The sequence below is a fragment of the Pinus tabuliformis genome, chromosome 4_2 (genome assembly GCF_031772625.1).
Source record: "Pinus tabuliformis cultivar Carrire ecotype Pingquan chromosome 4_2, CPIR1, whole genome shotgun sequence".
In the NCBI taxonomy this organism is placed as follows: domain Eukaryota; kingdom Viridiplantae; phylum Streptophyta; class Pinopsida; order Pinales; family Pinaceae; genus Pinus; species Pinus tabuliformis.
Genome location: NC_142304.1, coordinates 870,720,600 through 870,736,151, shown reverse-complemented (window position 1 = coordinate 870,736,151; position 15,552 = coordinate 870,720,600). Strand labels below are relative to the sequence as shown.

The window sequence follows — 15,552 nt, the reverse complement described above, 5'->3', positions numbered from 1 at the left end:
ATCTCAATTATGGATTTGTCAAGTGCCTAGAGGGATCAAACTTCTTTTCACTATAAAAAAAGTTTGCATCTCAAGAGATTTGTCCCCTCTTAGTGCTTAGTAGATCCAAACTTAAAATGAATCTAGATTAGCAATTATCGACTAAGAAAAGAGACAACCCCACACTATGTAAACTAGGGTCATAAATGGAAATGTAATAAACTTTTATGATGAAGCGCTGAACAATGGGTAGACATAACTTTATAGATAGATTTATAGAAAGTCAATTTTGAACATGAATTACCTCGTAATAATCTATATTTCCAAATGGCTTTTCAATTCTTAATAGAGTATAATTTTTTGTATAATGTAATACAACTTGAGTGGGCCTAATGGTTAAGATCATGTGTTTCCTCCTAAAAGGTCAAAGGTTCAAAACAAGATGGGTAGAATACGTATGCTTTCGTGGATTTAGTAGTCAAATTGCTACCCAAAAATAAGTCCCTTGTCTCACAAACAAAAAAATCTCATGCACCAATTTAGTATCTCACTTAACAATGACCTTAAAATTAAAAACTAATAAAAATATCTATGGCCACTCCCCAAAAACACACAAAACCACAAATATCAATAAAAAGTTTGTTGTATACCTAAATGATCCGTCATCACGCTGGTTAAGTGGGATCTCTGCGAATATTTTTTAATTTAAAAAAGTAGTATTCCCTAGCCGCACCGACGAGAACAAGAAAATAAGACAATAGAGAAAAGATTTATGCAAAACACAGAATCCTCTTTATATCCTCAGTGATGCCAATTGCATATGCATGCCACAACTGTTCAATGCACAATCGATTCTGCTGTCCAGTGAGGTTCAGGTAAATGGTCACTATTCATAGTCATTTGCAGATAACAGTTTATGGGGATAACGCTGAAAGTATTTGTCAGATTATTTAATTTTTCAGGTTCAAATTTTGAATGAGAACCACTAGTCCCCAAACACGGTTTCTTTGATTTGAGAGAGTATTCACAGAGCTGGTGATGTGAGCATATTTTGGTATTCTTTTTTGGTAGAAAACGAGTTCTGCTGCACAGCTACTGAGAATTTAAACCATCCGGCAAAATCACGCGATGAAAGGAGAGCTGGTACTTCGAGGCTTTAACATTATTGGGTTTGATTTTAGTAGAATTTGGAACATATATGCTTAAGTTTGAGGTTCATGTTATCTTTTAGTTTTAATAGCATTTGGAACATATACGGCTAAGTTCGAGGTTCATGTTATAGCGTGTCTATATATTTATTTATTTATAGCTGGTTTTTATCCAGCTTGGGCTAGTAATTGGTTGGGATCGGTAGCCACCGACTCCTGCACAGCTACTGAGAATTTTAATACCATTGCAAAATCATGTTATGAAAAGCAACAAAGTACTTCGAGGCTTTGGCCTTATTGGGTTTGATTTAATTAGAATTTGGAAGAGCTGGGGTTAAGATTTGCAATTTTAGGTTCATGTTATACTGTGGTCTTGAATCTGCAAAGCAAAATAATTTTCCGTGCTGATTTGCGAAGATGATGTTTATTCAGTTTTGTGGAGTAATGGGTTGGTATTGATAGCCAATGGTTAGGTTCTGGTTTTGATTGAGTTGGTGAGACCGAGGGCTACAACTCAGATACATTGTTAGGTATCCATTTGTTAGGGCTGAAAGTTGGATATATTTGTTAGGTATCCATAGTCATGTTCTAGTGTGTCTTGGCTATATTTAGTGTTAGCTGTCCCAAAGACTTGAAAATTTTCCATTTACATATGAATTACTGTGTTAATATCTATGTTACCTGAAATTTGACCAGGAGGCCCATTTCTTGTACGGTACCATTCCTGAATCCTGATCTCATTCACATTAACCTTTTGTCGCTGCATTAGTATGTTAATAATCAAATGTATACGCATAACATATGCGGGGAGGGGGTTTGAGGTGGGTAGTGTTTCTTATCCCCTAAAATCCTCTGACCCCATTTCCCGTTCCGTTTATCATCATTGAAAATTTTGGAAATCTGCCTTTTAATGCATATTTTGAAATTTCACCTCCTTAATTAGAGATTTCCTAGATTTAATCCCTGTGAAGTTAGATGAGGAGCTGATTTGTAATATTAAATTAAATTAGAGCAGTAATATTGGCTTCCCTTCAGACCAATTTCACTGGGCAGCCCAAGAGAATAAATACCATATGAGTGTACTTCACTTACAATGCTATATCCCTTAGGGCACACTTTTCAAGGTTATAACAGATCTGAAATGTTTTATTACAACAGAATATAACAGCAACAAGTTTGCTCCTTTATCTTTTGTACCTGTGTTGAATCACTTAACCAATTCAATGATATGTTTTGTCAAATCAGAGTGAATGACAAGGGCTTAAATCTACTCAATCAAGAAGATAACATAGGCTGAAAATCAAATCTGCAAGTAGACATAGGCTGAAAATCAAATCTGCAAGTAGACAATATTTGGATAGCTAGAAACTTCATATATACTTAAAAGATAAAGTACAAGTATATATAGCAGTTTTGTCACAACACTGGTACCAATCAAGCTCTCCAAATCCTACATAAGGAAACCATAAGAAAACCCTAGCCACCAATTCCTCCTCGCTAAGAATCACTCCAACCAAAGTTGGTCACTCCACCAAAGATTCTCAACATGCTATCATCAACATTGACAAGTCCTCCTTGGCACATACACCAAGCTTGCAACACACAAACTCTCCACACTCTTATCTTCCTCCGGTTTTATAAACTCTAGCAATGTTGCATCACACAATAATTGTTCAAGTATGTAACTAGGTTTGGTCTTCATAGATATGAAATGTACTCTTGATTCTTATATATTGTAAAAAAAAGAAAAAATATTATTATTATTTTGTAGCATGGGTCTTGTTGCACCCATTTTTTCAACATTCCAAGGAAGCAGGATCCAGGGATTTCAAGGAATTTTTTCAAAGTCAGAATCATCAGCCAACAATCTGTTTTATGTCATTGTAAACCCATTCTGCAAAATTATAATGTAAATGATGCTAGTATGACCGTCTTATTATGTAACAACTTAGGTAAGCCTATAATTTTGGCCACATATCTCATCCTAGAAGGTTTTTTTGTTTCACTGATTCGTCTGTGTTTCTAAACAGGAATGGTCGACAGAGTTTTTCCTTCCAACCTCACCCCAAAGCTAGGGTGGAAGTTATCATCGAAGTCTTAGGTGAGTCTTAGTGTTTTAATCGAGTCTTATGTAAAAGTGATTTGAGAATAATTTAAGTTATTTGGCTAAATTATTTTATTACATATCACTTGGTCTAATAGATCATATTGTGCGCAGAATTGAGTATGTATTTTGAGGGTCTATAACAAAAGGGTATTTCCCCTGTGAGGGTTGAATTTATAAAATTCTATGTAAAAATATTTTAGTGCATGGTCCTTCATACTTAGACACCATGGTTAAAATATTTGAAGGTGGAAAAATAATTGATCCCCTCATGTGTTAATTAATTAATTTTTTTGGCAAAATTAAAATTAAATCCTAAGCCAGAAAATTAATTAATTTGAGTCAAAAATTAAAATGCTAGAAAAATATAATTCTCCAAGTGAAAAAATTCGTGACTCTAAAAGAAATTAATTTTTTGAGGCCTCCCACCAAGGGAATATTGAATATTTCAAGAAAAAATGGATCCTTGGACATTGGTGGTTAAGTCAAAGTCAATTTTTTGAGGAAATTAACTCGAAATAATTATTTTTGAGCTAATAAAAAATGGTTTTAATCAGTGAAACAGGAATCGGCGATTTAGCCGATTAATCGCGATTCCCACTCGGCTCGGTATGGAAACGATCAGATCCGAATCTTCCGGAGTCAAATCGCGTTGACCGAGTTTGACTCGTGGTCAACGCGATTTTGACTCGCGCGTCTACCGATTATTCCGACTCTGCGTTTTTTTCCGAGTCCCGCCAAAATTTTTGGGTTTAGGTTTATCGGGTTTCTGTTTGTGGCGTTTACGGTTTATCACTTTATCGACCTGTTTCATGATTCATACTCCCGCGTCCAGCGTCCAGACACCGCCTCGGAGCTGCATTCGACCGTCGACGCCGCATTGTTGAGAATCGATACCTGCGTGAGCGGCGAGCCTTCAGGTAACTCCTCTCTCTATATAATATATTTATAATGATGAATCGTGTGCAGCCGCCAATGTGATTAGGTGATGCGAATCGCAATACAACAGACTCGCAGAGAAGAACAGGTACCCGTGAACGAGGATGTTCCACTCAAAGAACCAAGGGAGTTTGATCCAGGGGCATCTGCATGTCTTCCTGATTCAATCAAAAATCATCTGGTTGAAGATCATTTGGGATTATTGTTTCATGCATTACAGCTGCATGACTGTATGACGAAGAATAGTGTGAGTTCGGCAATCCAGGGGTCTGAGCGTTGGACTGTAATTAATAATACCATCAAGCCACACCACTGTCAATATCACTGTCTGTCATTAAGGAAAGGTCACTGCTATCAAGGTGTATGATTGTCATGCATCGAGGCCCGTATCACAACAATCTCTTTACAATGTTCACATATGTAACTCATCAATTGACCACTGTAACCTGTTATTAAAAGGATTGTCATCACTAACATGGTCACATTACAAGGTCTCGTTTATGTCATGGCCACCGGTATATCAATGGTCTCAAGCACTGTAGGTTGCTGTCACATCAAGGTACTGTCATGAGGGTTTCTCCAAATATAACTGCCATACAACCTTTGAAGTTTGGATAGGCCCTTGCTGCCATAAATTTATTGTCACAGAATCTCATGTCAACAGGGATGCTGTCTCAATATTGTCATAATTCATACTCTGTTCAAAAGTTCTGCCCTCTAGGCTCTAAGTGTCACAAGAGAATATGATTTGTTGTAGGTGCTAAAAGACAATCCTTCCTGTCAATCTCTATTCATCATAAGACAACTTTAATCTGGACATTGCTTCAGAGATACAAGTGTATAAAAATAATTCAGGAATTAACCACAAGTGACAATGTACAAGTACTGAGCATGAACACTGATTAAACCCTGATTTGAAACCCTTACTGATGAGATATACCACTGCTGTAAATGATGTCAGCATGAATACCCAAAAATTCCTTTTCTGCTGAGGACTGAAAAGGCTTCAACTATCACTGTGTTCATTTAGCACTTCAAGGGCTAGGTCTTTCTTCAACGTTCAGGTCTGCATTGTCACAAATGTTATGCTGGACTAAAACCACCTCTTTGCTAGTTATGGAGCCACAGAGAACGATTCTTGTGTTCAGGACTTGAAGCCCTAAAGGAATTTCGCTGGTTATGCTTAATGAAAAGTTAAAAGGCAGTAGTGCACTTTGGCCTTTCAGCATGACATGGCACTTTCTTGGTGTGCTTTTGTGCCAATTTTTAGAGCTCTGTTGTGCTCCATTGAATAAAACCAGGGTTCTGCTGCCTGCATGTTTTCTGGTTTTATTGAAAGGCAACATTTCTATATGTTCACTGACATCTGTCTTCATTTAATTTTTTAAATTTCTAGCATATTTTAAATTTTTGGATAATTTTTAAATTTGATTTTTTGTTGTCTTTCACAGGAGCCACAAATTAAATAGAAGCCAGACTCCAAATCTTAATAGAAGCCACAAATTAAACACAAGTTCAAAGCAACAACAATGCCGAGAGAGCGGGACTTTGCTTGGGCTTATTGTGACAAGATTCCCGGAAAATCCTTGCTCCTTTGTAAATTTTGCAAAAAGGAATGTAGTGGAGGCATTTATAGATTCAAGTTCCACCTTGCAAAAATACCTGGCCATGATATAGGTATTTGCGGCAACGTTGACGAGAATGTCCAATACCAAGCAGCCTTGGCCCTTGATATGTTAGAGCAGCATAATGCCAAGAAAGCAAAGCAAAATGCTGAAATAGGAAATGTTGGAGTTGATACTTTTTCTGCCACTAGCCCCATGTCACCTCAATCTGTTGAATCCTCAATGCCGTTCCCAAGTTTTCCACACATGCCTCCAAGGCCAAGTCAAACTCAAAGCCATGCCAGTCCTTCAACTCCTTCCTTCAACACTGGAGGTGGAAACATAAACACCTTTTTTGCTCCCCGTACAAAACCCGGTTCCCAACCTACCTTGGATGGCACTGGTTGGAAAAAAATATCCATAGTCAGGCAAGGAAGGCCATTGCTAACTTTTGGTACTATTCTGACATATCTTTCCACTGTGCCAGAAGTCCTTATTGGCAAGCTATGATTGATGCAATTGCTGCTGCAGGTCCAGGGTTCAAAGCCCCTTCATCAGAGAGCCTTAGGACAGATATGTTGTTAGAGAGTGTTGAAGATGTCATGCTTGTGCTAGCTGAGTTTCGTTCATCATGGGCAGAAACAGGGTGCACCATCATGAGTGATGGATGGACAGATCAGAGGAATAGAAACTTTAATAAATTTCCTTGTATCTTGTCTCGCAGGCACAATGTTTCTCAAGTCAGTGGATGCTTCAGATAAGGTTAAGACTGCCCAACTTATCTGTGAAATGATGGAGGAAGTCGTTCAAGAAGTGGGAGAAGAAAATGTTGTACAAATTGTCACCGATAATGCAGCGAATTATATGGCTGCTGGTAGACTTTTTGAGATGAGGCACCCCACTATTTTTTGGACCTCTTGTGCTGCCCATTGCATAGATTTAATGCTTGAGGACATTGGTAAGCTTCATTGGATACATGAGGTTATGGAGAAGGCAAAATCCATAACCAAATACGTATACAACCACACTATTGTCCTAAACACTATGAGAATATACACTGAAGGTAAAGAAATTGTTCGACCTGCAGTGACTAGATTTGCAACAAATTTCATATCTTTGCAATTTGTGGTTGAGCAAAAGATAAATCTGAAGAGGATGTTCTTGGGACCTGAGTGGATGGGATCTAAACATTCCAAGACCCCTGAAGGCATCGAAATTGCTGCACTTGTGTTTAATGATGGCTTCTGGAAAGATGCTGAAGAGATTATTGCTGTGACGGAGTCCCTTGTTAGAGTTCTCAGGTACTTTTAGTCTTTTAACTTTTTCATTTTTTAAATTTCATTTCAAGCTTCTTTTTATTTACAATGTTTCATATTTCTTTAAATTTGAATGCTTGAACTTTCAGGATGGTTGATGGTGACAAACCCGCTATGGGTTACATTTATGAGGCGATGGATCTCGCAAAGGAGGCCATCAAAAGAAGATATGGGGATGATGAGACAAAGTATATGCCTCTTTGGGACATTATAGATGCACGTTGGGATAGGCAATTGCATTCCCCCTTACATGCTGCTGGGTACTTCTTAAACCCACAATATTTTTATGATAAGAGCAAATTTAATGAGGATGGGGAGGTTGGTAGAGGACTTATGACATGCTTGGAAAGGTGCTTCCCTGATCCAGAACAACAAAGTCGTGTCTATTCCCAACTACAAGATTATAGGACACCATCTAAATTGTTTGCCTATACCAGTGCTATAAGACAAAGGTCAAAGATGGTGCCAGGTACCCAGCTTGAAGGCTTCATCAATTCATTAAATTTGTTTAAACTTTATTTTGTATGTTAAATGTTTTATTAAATTTTCTTTTCTTTTTAAGTTTTTACTATTTACTAATTTGGTACTTCTAGTCTTCTAAGTTCTACTCACAAAGCCTTACCACTTGCTAGGTCTTTGGTGGCAAAACTTTGGTAGTGATACGCCAGATTTGAAGAGATTTGCCATTCGAATCTTAAACCAAGCATGTAGTGCTTCAGGTTGTGAACGCAACTGGAGCATGTTTGAGAAAATACATTCTAAGAAGCGCAACTGATTGACACAAAAACGCTTGAATGACCTTGTATTTGTCCATTACAATCTACGACTTCGCAACAAACAAATACAAGGTGAGATTCGAGAGCTTGAATTTGAAGGTTTCATAATCTAGTTCGTACTTTAAAAGTTTAAAGTTCAAACTTCAAAGTGAAATTTTAATTCACATTTCAATGTCTCATGATAATGACAGGTATGGATCATTCACCAATCGACCTTGAAGAGTTAGATTTGCAAGCTACAAATGCGGCAGAATGGGTTCAATTAGATGAGCCTCCTCTTTTCAGCCTTCATGACTTGGAGAACTTTGAGAGTCAAGCAAGCGAAGGAGTGGAAGGAATCGCTTCTAGTTCTCACTCTTAAGAGTCTTAGACTCTTAGTTGCTGATTTTTTTCTGATTAGTATGCAGTTTTTAACTTTTTTGTAAACTTTTAGAAGCATATGCTTCTAAGGACTCAAGACTCAGTGCTTTGGATCATGTGTTGACTCATAACATATATGAGATACTTATTTATTCATGATATTTTGGACATCTATTGATATTATGCATTGTTTGGACATACCTTTACCCAATATTAATGAAAAATGGTTTTTTTAATTCAATATATGTGTATATTTTTATTTAATGAATTTGCCGATTTTTTCTCGATTTTTTCCCGATCCGATTAAAACTCTTCGCTCTTTTGCCTCGCCGATTTATTGCCGATTCCGTGTCTGGTAACATTGGTTTTAATGAGAAATTCGATTTTTTTTTTCAAAAATAAATATTTTCGACGACATAGATTAAAAGATCATCAAAGATTTATCGATAACTAAGATTATTTTGACGGGGATCAAGCCAACTAGTTGTTATTTTCCACTTGGAGGAATTTTTCTATAAATAGATAGAATTTTGCTTCTATTTTCATCTTGATCTTGACTTTTGATTTGATGTAACTTTGTAAAAGATGGTGTAAAGCCACTGTTTTGCTAGGAATGTTTTGATCATCATAATAAAAGATTTTGGGGTGCAGTTCATGGTGTCTTTGTCTCATTGATTTGTGGTATGTGCATTCCTATATTGTGCTTCAAATATAAATCAAATCGTTATTTCATTTGTAGATAATATGAACATTCTATTAGTAAGTTTTGGGCTTATCTTAGGTGATCCGATTCATTGTATGTTCTAACGGCTTCTTCTTGAGAAAATATATAGAGTTTGCAGGTTCCCCGACCCTTGGTGTCACGCCTCCAGGCCGGCGGTAGTCTTTTAACCGCTCTTGGCGAGGTGTGACACCACTGAACATTTTCTTTTTACCAATACTTATGTTCATGGACTACGCCTAACTACTTGTCCTACTTAGTTTGTGTTTCTCAACCAAGTAATTATTATGTTTCCTTTATACCAATGAACACCCATACACATTCATTATCATCAGCAATTATAAATGAAGGACACAATTGCATAGTATAAAGGGAGGGGCAACTCCCTAAACAACGAGTCTGCTCGAATATATATTATCGAATATATATTATTAATCAACTTTCAACTTTTACAAAGCTTCACAAGTATACTTGGGAAACACCAAGTTTCATACTTTAGCCAAATTTACAACTTGTTACACCTTCATGTGCCAACCAAAGTTCCTTGCCCAAGCTGGGCAGGCGCGCCCTCACACGAGTTGCCAACCGCACTTCTCAACCGAACCTTGTTTTGTGCACGACGGGCGGGCGACTCCACCAAGTCACCAAGACACCAAGTCACCAAGTCACCAAACTCCATCGCGTTATGTTTGTGTGCCGACCAGGCGACTTCACCAAGTCTCCACCCGCGCTCCTTCGTTCGAACGACGAGTGCTCTTACCCGCGTTCTCACCCAAGACTAAGACAATGCGTTTACCTCTGTGCGGCCTTGCCCAAGGTTGGGCGCATAGAACAACACCTTCCCTTCTTCGCTGCGGCTACACCTTAAATCTGCGCACTTCTCCTTTGCTCGAGTTCCTTGACCGAAAGTTCGATGCCAAATGACTCCATGCATTGTTTTATTTATACGGATGGAAGGGCGAGTCGAGTTGCCCAAGCCGACTCCTCCTCCATGTAATGAGTGGCCCCTACTCCATCGCAAATCCTTCGTTATGTCCGTCGGCCTTTGCTTGAATCGTAGGTTGGCCCGTGGGTTGAGCCCACGCTCCCCACGCAATAAGTTCTTCGCTCGTCCTCTCCTCATGCGCATTATTACATGGTAACTTCGCACACCAGTCGTAGGACTTCGCACTTCGCATATTTTCCCAACCGCTTGTCTGCCAACAAGCTGTCGCACATCGGGTGGGCGTGCCAAGGAATCGCAGATCCTTACATCCTCCTCCACCTGAAATCGTTGTCGTCCTCGACAACATCCCATCCTGGTAGCCATCCACCAAGATCACCATCAATAACTGTCTCATCCTTGGTCCATGATATTGACTCCTCCACATACTGCAAACATCCTTGCAACATATGTAGAACCACCATCTCCATCATGTGTCGTCCCATCCTGTGAATTGTCATCCTTCCTGCCTGCCTGATGTCAACATCTCTCTGGTACACTGCTAGCCCTCATGACCTGAATTAGTCGGGTGATCAGTCCAACTGTCACGCTCAAATCATAAGAATGTCCATCCTTATGCCTTCACCAGTCTATCTCGGATTCTGCCACATCCTGGACTCACCAAGAATCTCTCCCATGCTCAGGTCCATGGAAACTCCATCCCATCTGCAACATGTCATGATGCTTAATGTCGAACCATTCCTGCACCATTTGTCATACCTGCTCAACCTGTTTTAAGGACTTACTGCCATGAGCAACTAACAATGAGCCCCATCTTCTATGTCATCTAAGATGATGTAGAGGGAGTACAGCCTGAAGGCTCACCCTCACTAATAAGCTCAATCCATCTGTCAGGATCCTCTATCTCCATCCTCTGTAGATATGCAACCTGATCCTCCTCATGGACATTCGGTCTCACATAAACCTCCTCGTCATCATCATCATCCTCAACTTCCTCTAGCCTTCTTGACAAATCTAAGATACTATCGGATAGTGTCCTGATAACCAATGACTGCTCAGTAAGCTTTGTCTGAACAGTAGACAACCACTTACTCATGTCTTCCATGAACTTCTCATCCTCCATCTGCATCACTGCCAGTTTACAATCAGTGTTTGTCACTCCAATGGTTGGAACACCAATGGGTACATCTTCCCTTCCATCGTAAATGTACAACTTCTTCAAATGTGGAACGATCATAACATCATATTGTTTCAAGAATTCCATCCCTAGTACAACCTCGTAGTCATCAATCCGCACTATAGTGAAGTCGACTTTCCCGGTCCACTCACTTAGTGTTGTGTCCACTCTTTCAGCTATACCAAGTACTGAATTAGGAGGGGAATTCACCATCTTCATTTGTGCCTTCACTAGTACAAATTTCAGCCCAATTCTTCTCGCAACATCTTCACTCATGAAGTTATGAGTAGCTCCACTATCTACCATAGTAAGTACCTCCATACCTCCAATCTTCATCCGAACATACTCCAAGCTGTTCCTTTCAGGATCTCTTCGAAAGACCACTTCTATAGCAGCAGCAGCACCAAGAATCTGCATCATCCCCATAGAAGGTTCTTCTTTCTTCGCATTAGATTGTGCAATAGCAACCACTTTCGGTCTAGAAGGGCAATTCTTAACGGTATGTGGTTCAGCACAAATCCAACACTTCAATGGCTTCTTCATCTTCTCATCCGACTTCGAAGCTTCATCTTTCTTCTTCTCTTTCGGCTTATCGGACTTTTTCTTTCTCTCATCATAAGTCTCATCATAATGTTCCACAAACCTGTCCACAGTAACAAAAGCTTCTTTAAGTGTTTTAATCTTCTGCCTCTTCACTTCATTGCTCAATCCAATAATGAAGTTGAACACCTTGTCCCTCTCCGCCATGTCAGGAAGTTCCAAAACCGCACTTGCAAACTCCCGCTGATATGTCTGTAGGTTCCCTGTCTGCTTTATGAATTTAATCTTCATCCTTGCTTCCCACATTTCATCCTGAGGACTGAAATGAGCCTGCAAAGCTTTCTTCATATCATCCCAAGAAGTAATGTCATCAGCACTGCCATTGGCAATCTGATCCATTCGTCTTCTCCACCACATCTTAGCATCTTCTGTTAGGAATTGAGCAGTCACTTTCACCTTTGTCTCATCATCGGATGGACCCAAGCGTTCCAAGTATTGCTTCATATCCCATAAAAAGTTACCAAGAGTTTTCACACTTCTTGTACCATCATAAGATTTCGGTTTCTTGACTTTCACATGAGACGCTTCTCCACCTGAGTTATGTCTCACGGCCTTCTTCAACACCGCGATCTCATCATTTGCACCATCAAGAGATTTCTGCAATTTCAAGATCTTTGCCAGACCTTTGTCCTTTGCTTCTCCATTCTCCTTCTTGACTTCATTCTCAAGTTGTGTACACTTAAGCTCAGTGTACTCATGCCGAGCCTGGAGTTCATCAAACTTTTCCCTCAACTACACATGATCCTCTAGTTCCTTCATGACTAGATCCATCTTTGTAGTCCAGTAAGATTCCAATGCCTCCACTCTCTCTAGTAGTTTTTCAATAAAGGCCACGGTCGCATTGTAGCTAGTTTCACCCGATACCACACGAGATTCACCTGCCATTTCTGCTTCCTTCTTCCTTCTTTGTGATCGAGTATCAACCATCCAACAACTTCACCAAGTTGCCTGCAACCTGAACCAGCCCTTGTTCCACTTGTATGTGAAACAACTTCCTTCACCTGCAAGTACTTGCTTCACTGTCACCAGCTTCCAAGTGTCTTCAATCCTGAATACCACCTGTCACTTTGTCATGAGCAAACCTTGCTCTGATACCAACACTAGCTCTGATACCACCTGTCACGCCCCCAGGCCGACGCTAGTCTTTTAACCGCTCTTGGCGAGGTGCGGCACCACCAAACACTTTCTTTTCACCAATACTTATGTTCATGGACTACGCCTAACCACTTGTCCTACTTAGTTTGTGTTTCTCAACCAAGTAATTATTATGTTTCCTTTATACTAATAAATACCCATACACATTCATTATCATCAACAATTATAAATGAAGAACACAATTGCACAGTATAAAGGGAGGGGCAACTCCCTGAACAATGGGTCTGCCCGAATATATATTATTAATCAACTTTCAACTTTTACAAAGCTTCACAAGTATACTTGGGAAACACCAAGTTTCATACTTAGCCAAATTTACAACTTGTCACACCTTCGTGTGCCAACCAAAGTTCTTTGCCCAAGCTGGGCGGGCGCGCCCTCACACGAGCTGCCAACCGCACTTCTCAACTGAACCTTGTTTTGTGCACGACGGGCAGGCGACTCCACCAAGTCACCAAGACACCCTCGTTTCACCTTCGCATGGCTTCACCAAAACTCCACCGCGTTATGTTTGTGTGCCGGGCAGGCGACTTCACCAAGTCTCCACCTGCGCTCCTTCGTCCGAACGACGGGCGCTCCTACACGCGTTCTCACCCAAGACTAAGACAATGCGTTTACCTCCGTGCGGCCTTGCCCAAGGTTGGGCGCATAGAACAACGCCTTCCCTTCTTCGCTGCGGCTACACCTTAAATCTGCGCACTTCTCCTTTGCTCGAGTTCCTTGACCGAAAGTTCGATGCCAAATGACTCCACGCATTGTTTTATTTATATGGATGGAAGGGCGAGTCGAGCTGCCCAAGCCGACTCGTCCTCCATGTAATGAGCGCCCCCTACTCCATCGCAAATCCTTCATTATGTCTGTCGGCCTTTGCTTGAATCGTAGGTCGGCCCGTGGGTTGAGCCCACGCTCCCCATGCTATAAGTTCTTCGCTCGTCCTCTCCTCATGCGCATTATTACATGGTAACTTTGCACATCGGTCATAGGACTTCGCACTTTGCATATTTTCCCAACCGCTCGTCCGCCAACAAGCCGTCGCACATCGGGTGGGCGTGCCAAGGAACCGCAGGTCCTTACACTTGGGCTCTAAGCTCACAAACTGTGGGCACATGCTGACCATGTTTGGATTCTGAATATTTTATATGATTTTCTAACTTCGCCAAGGCTGTGGTTTACCATTTATCTTTCGAAATACATCTAGCCATTATCAAGGTCTATAAAAATTTTATCTTTCAGAATCCTTTTAAGCATTGTACACTTGTATATTTTGTATAATAATTTTTTGTAAATAAATTTTGTTTTCTAACCCTTGTTTTGCAACTAGGATTTGGGGTTTTTGAAATTTTTGTATATATTGGGGTTTTGGGCACTTGTAAATTTATTTGTGGAGGTGAGATCCAAGGAAGTTTGTTGGATTATAGTTAGATATAAGCCCTAGAAGGTAAGATTTAGTCTCCAAAGTTTTTTTGCAAAACCAACTATTGAAGAATTTACAGTAAAATTGAAGATCTGAAGCAAAACAAATTTTTCTGGCAAGGGTTTCGAATTCTTTTTAAGGCCTCCTAGGCGCGACGTCCTCCATTTCTAGTCGTCTAGCCTTTCTAGCCTCAACATGGCCCTTCTTTGCTTAGGAGCCCTAGCTGTCAACCCTTTTCCCCTTACTTGTGGGTGTTTTGGGCCCTATTAGGGCTAGTCGCAGACCCTAAAGGTTCTTGACCTCCCTCCTTCTCCTGTCAGTAGGTCTCTAAGGCCTTGGCCTGGTCGTGAGGCCTAAAGGCCTTGAGCTCCCTCAAATCCTCCTCGACTTGCCTCTTTTGCCTCTTCTGTGGGCTTTTAGCCACTCCTTTCTCGTTAGCTTCCATCTTCCAGCCCTGTCGAAGCTTCCTAAGCCTCTTGGTGTGCCTTTCTCCCTCTCGACTGCCCTAGCCATGGCCTCTAAGGCCTCTACCCTTGAGCCGCTAGGCCTACAAGGCCTTCCTCGCCCCAACGCTAGCCCTTTAGGGCCTAGCGTTGCCCCATCTTGACCCTCATTTGCCCTCTTTCCATCTTTGAATGGTCATTTGTTTTTTCTGGACTAAAAACCAGTGTGTTTTGCAGAGGTATTTTGCTCAAGTTTTGTGTTTTCAGGTGCTCAAGTCGTTCACAAAATTTGGACAAGTTGGGCAAGTGATCTACTAGGCCTAGGGCCTAAGGGCTTGGTATCTAACCCTCATTTTTCCTCACTGTTTGCTACAACAGTCATATTAAATTCATAACAATGACAAACACTCATGAATATGCTATAGAAATCACTCATAATTTGCCTAAAACATTGATAAATTAATTGTATGGCTTGGGCATTTATCATTGAACTTATTCTATGTTTTATTGCTGACTGTCATAAGTGCAATCAGATATGATATAACAGTGATAAAAGAAGGTTAAGATATCAAAATTTCATTTGGGTTCTTGTTTCTCATATTTGGTCAAGTATATGCTTCTCATTTCACACTTGAAATAGCTCTAAATTGGAATTTACACACTGCTGTCCTAAAGGATTTAACAATTGCTCATTTGAATGTGATTGGGACATAAGTAACAAGAAATTCCTTTGCTCATGTTCTATAGATCATAATTGTCTTGTTTTATGGTTTTATGAGCAAGTTGGTTTCTAATTGTTTCAAGTGCACTAACATATTTGTTGTTGCAAGTTGGTTGAATTTTTACATCTAATAAATTCACTCACTAAGGCAC

The 15,552-nt window shown here is 40.1% G+C and overlaps 1 protein-coding gene across 6 annotated transcripts in view; it reads left to right on the top strand.

Annotated features, from left to right (window-relative positions):
* Nucleotides 1-654: 654 nt before the first annotated feature.
* B73 (molybdopterin biosynthesis CNX1 protein / molybdenum cofactor biosynthesis enzyme CNX1 (CNX1)) overlaps nucleotides 655-15,552 on the top strand; it is a 450,203-nt gene continuing 435,305 nt past the window's right edge. The window contains exons 1-2 of one of the 6 annotated variants that reach the window (XM_089424325.1): nucleotides 655-854; nucleotides 3,158-3,228. The gene's annotated coding sequence lies outside the window, so the exon portion shown is untranslated. Of the gene's footprint in view, nucleotides 855-924; nucleotides 1,123-3,157; nucleotides 3,229-15,552 lie in introns of all 6 variants that reach the window. The other 5 variants (XM_089424324.1, XM_089424322.1, XM_089424323.1 and 2 more) reach the window with 5 other exon arrangements.